At 31.5% G+C, this 5,000-nt stretch overlaps 1 protein-coding gene across 3 annotated transcripts in view; it reads right to left on the bottom strand.

The window, feature by feature from the left end:
* Positions 1-5,000, bottom strand: part of LOC137095093 (trinucleotide repeat-containing gene 18 protein-like) — a 206,164-nt gene that overhangs the window by 191,228 nt on the left and 9,936 nt on the right. The window lies entirely within an intron of this gene.

The following is a 5,000-nucleotide window of genomic DNA, read 5'->3' as shown; positions in this document are numbered from 1 at the left end:
TGAAGACAGGTAGACACTCTCTCTCTCACTCACACCTATATATTCTATATAGGTGACTTGAGAACACACACACACACCTTTTATATATTCTATATATACCCCTATTCACCTCTACTCCAAAGAAAACTCCATGGATTGCAATGGGAATGTATATTCTATATATAGAATGTATTTGATATAGGTGACACATATTTTGTATATTCTATATATAAAATATATTCTATATGGGTGACCTGAAGACACACACACACATATTTCATCTATATTCTATATAGATGACCTGCTGACACACACAGATATATGCTATATATTCTATGTATAGAATATATTCTATATAGGTGACTTGAAGTCATACACTGATAGATGTTAGATGTGCTATATGGATGACTTAAAGACACACACAGAGGTATATTTTGTATATATTCTATATATAGAATATATTCTATGTAGGTGACTCGAAGGCACACATAGATATATTTTATACATTCTATATAGATGGCTTGAAGACACACAGGTATATAGATGAAGACAGACAACAGATATATGATATATATTTTATGTATAGAATATATTCTATATAGGAGACTTGAAGAGATACACAGACAGATGTTATATATTCTATATGAATGACTTAAAGACACACAGAGGTAGATTTTGTATATTCTATATATAGAATATATTCTATATAGGTGACTTGAAGACATACACAGATTAATGTTGTATATTCTATATGGATAACTTGAAGATACACAGAGGTAGGTTTTATATATTCTATATATAGAATATGTTCTAGACAGGTGACCTGAATACATACACACACATATTTTATATATTCTATATAGATAGTTTGAACACACACACAGATGTATGATATATTCTATATATAGAATATATTCTATATAGGTGACTTGAAGACATACACAGATATATATTCTGTATGGTTGGCTTGAAGACATATATGGTATTTACTCTATATACAGAATCTATTCTATATAGATGACTTGAAGACACACAAATATGCATATTCTATATATTCTATATAGATGACTTGAAGACACATAAACATGCATATTCTATATATATTGTATAGATGACTTGAGGACACACGCATATTTTATAGATTCTATATAGGGGACTTGAACACACACACACACACGTGTATATTCTATATAGATGACTTGAAGACACAAACATGCATATTCTATATATATTATATAGATGACTTGGGGACACACACCTATATAGAATCTATATAGGTGACTTGAACACACACACATGTATATTCTATATAGATGACTTGAAGACACACACAGATGTACTCTATATATTCTATATATGTGACATGAAGACACACATGTATATATTCTATATATTCTATATAGATGACTTGAAGACACACAAACATGCATATTCTATATATTCTATATAGATGACGTGAAGACACATACAGATGTACCCTATATATTCTATATATGTGACATGAAGACATGCACGTATATATTCTATATATTCTATATAGATGACTTGAAGACACACAAACATGCATATTCTATATATTCTATATAGAAGACGTGAAGACACATACAGATGTACTCTATATATTCTGTATATGTGACATGAAGACACACATGTATATATTCTATATATTCTATATAGATGACTTGAAGGCACACACAGATGTACTTTGTATATTCTATATACGTGACTTGAAGACACACATGTATATATTCTATATATTCTATATAGATGACTTGAAGATGCACAAACATGCATATTCTATATATTCTATATAGATGACTTGAAAACACACATACACATATATTTTATATATTCTATACAGGTGACTTGAAGACCTACATACACACGTATATCCTATATAGGCAATGCTATATAGGCAATCCACTCTACGACAAAATAGCAAAGGTGGATGAAATCTGAAACGGCCGGCTCTTTTTTGTCTCCAAAATACAGAATATTTGCCATTTTCCCTTTACTCCGAAGCAGACTTCTATCTAATCACATTCCCTCCCCATTTAAACCATAATAAAGGGAAAGGATTTCATCCATCCCTTCTGATCCTCTCCCTTTATTGATCCCCCCCCCCCCTGTATTTGTTTAATACCTTTTTGAAAAAGACTGTAAATTCCAGATTTGGACTTTCCTACGATTTCCCCTTGTTGAAAATATATATATATATTCTCATATTTTCCCTTCTGATCTTATCAGAGGTGAGCAAACCTTCCAAGCCACCCTTATCTGCATTTTAGCCCTGAAATGGATTTAATGTTTAACCTGATTCTTTTTTTTTTCCTCTGCTTAGTCTGGCACAGAAAATATTAATTTATTTTTGTGTTCAAAAGGAAGAAAATGAGAATCTCCTTCCACTTAAATCTCATTCCTACAGACCATTTGCTGTCTCAAGTTTCAGAATCCGGTTTTGCAGAGCTTAAATTATTATTTTATTTTATTATTTACATTTTTAAAATCAGTATTATTTCCTTCTAAGCCTAGCTCCACCTTTACTCCAAAGTAAACTAAGTGGATTGCAATGGGAATTTACTCACAGGGAGGGAGAAAACAGTGCAAATAATAATAATAATAGTAATAGTAGTAGTAATAATAATAATAATATGTTGTTATTATTATTATTATTACTATTATTATTAACGACTAAGCATAGATCCACCCTTACTCCAGAGTAAACTCTATGGATTGCAATGGCAATTTACTCCCAGGGAGGGAAGAAAACAGTGAAAATAATAATAATAAGTTATTATTATTATTTACTGCTAAGCCTAGATCCACCCTTACTCCAGAGTAAACTCTATAGATTGCAATGGGAATTTATTCCCAGGGAGAGGGAAAACAGTGGAAAGAATAATAATAATAATAATAATAATAATAATAATATGTTGCTGTTGTTGTTATTTACTGCCAAGCCTAGAACCACCCCTACTCCAGAGTAAAATCTATGGATTGCAATGGGAATTTACTCCCAGGGAGGGGAGAAACAGTGGAAATAATAATAATAATAATAATAATATGTTGTTGTTGTTGTTGTTATTTACTGCCAAGCCTAGATCCACCCTTACTCCAGAGTAAACTCTATAGATTGCAATGGCAATTTACTCCCAGAGGAGGGGGAAAATAGTGGCAACAATGATAAATATATATTATTAATAATAATAATTTTAAATCATTATTATTTCCCTCTAAGCCTAGATCCACCTCTACTCCAAAGGAGGAAAAACAGTGGAAAGAATGAGAATTATTATTATTAAAATTATTATTATTTCAACCTAAGTCTAGATCCACCTTTACCCCAAAGTGAACCCTATGAATTGCAATGAGAATATATTCTGGGGGGGGGGGGGGGGGGGGAGACATAGTGGCAAGAAAATTTATTATTATTATTATTATTATTATTATTATTATTAACCTCTAAGTCTAGATCCACCTCTACTCAAAGTAAAACCCTATGGATTGCAATGGGAATTTATTCCCGGGGGGGGGGGGGGGACGACAGAGGCAAGAATAAGAAATTAATTATTATTATTATTATTATTATTATTATTATTATTTCCCTCTAAGCCTAATTCCACCTCTACTCCAAAGTAGGGGGGGGGGGAACAGTGGCAAGAATGAGAAATATATTATTATTATTATTATTATTATTATTATCCTATAAGCCTAGATCCACCCCTACTCCAGAGTAAACCCCATGAATTGCAATGGGAATTTACTCGGGAGGGGCAGACTGGACGGTGGAAAGAATGAGAAATTTATTATTATTATTATTATTATTATTATCATTATTATTTATCTCCAAGCCTAGATCCATCTCTACTCCAAAGTAAACCCTATGGATTGCAATTGAAATTTACTCCCAGGGAGAGGGGGAAAGCAGTGGCAAGGATGAGAGATATATTATTATTAGTAGTAGCAGTAGCAGTATTTCAACATTATTTACCATTAAGCCTAGATACACCTCTACTCCTAAACAAACCCCATAGATGTCAATATTAATATTTCATTATTATTTCCCTCTAAGCCTAAATCCACCCTTACTCCAGAGTAAGCCCTATGGATTGCAATGGGAATTTGCTCCCAGGAGAAGGGAAAAACAGTGGCAATAATGAGAAATATATTATTATTATTATTATTATTATTATTATTATTATTTCATTATTATTTCCCTCTAAGACTAGATCCACCTCTACTCCAGAGTAAACCCCTATGGATTGCAATGGGAATTTACTTCCAGGGGAAGGGAAAAACAGTGGCAATAATGAGAAATATATTAATATTATTATTATTATTATTATTATTTCATTATTATTTCCCTCTAAGCCTAGATCCGCCTCTACTCCGGAGTAAAACCCCATGGATTGCAATGGGAATTTACTCCTACAGGTAGGGAAAACACAGTGGAAAGAATGATACAATTATTATTATTATTATTATTATTATTTCATTATTTATAATCCTAAATTATTATTTATTTCCCTCTAAGCCTAGATCCACCTCTACTCCAGAGTAAAACCCTATGGATTGCAATGGGAATTTACTCCCAGGGGAAGGAAAAGACAGTGGCAATAATGAGAATTATTATTATTATTATTATTATTATTATTTCATTATTATTTACCATTAAGTCTAGATCCACCTCTACTCCAGAGTAAAACCCCATGGATTGCAAAGGGAATTTACTCCCATGGGAGGGAATAACGCATTGGAAAGAATGATAAAATTATTATTATTATTATCATCATCATCATCATTATTATTATTTCATTATTTATAATTCTAAATTATTATTTATATTACTATTATTATTATTTCATTATTTATAAATTAAATTATTATTTCCCTCTAAGCCTAGATCCACCTCTACTCCAGAGTAAGCCCTATGGATTGCAATGGGAATTTGCTCCCAGGACAAGGGAAAAACAGTGGCAATAATAATATATTATTATTATTATTATTATTATTATTATTAT

Source organism: Anolis sagrei, chromosome Y (assembly GCF_037176765.1).
Source record: "Anolis sagrei isolate rAnoSag1 chromosome Y, rAnoSag1.mat, whole genome shotgun sequence".
In the NCBI taxonomy this organism is placed as follows: domain Eukaryota; kingdom Metazoa; phylum Chordata; class Lepidosauria; order Squamata; family Dactyloidae; genus Anolis; species Anolis sagrei.
Note: the sequence above shows the minus strand (reverse complement) of the source record. Positions and strands in the feature narration are given on the sequence as shown.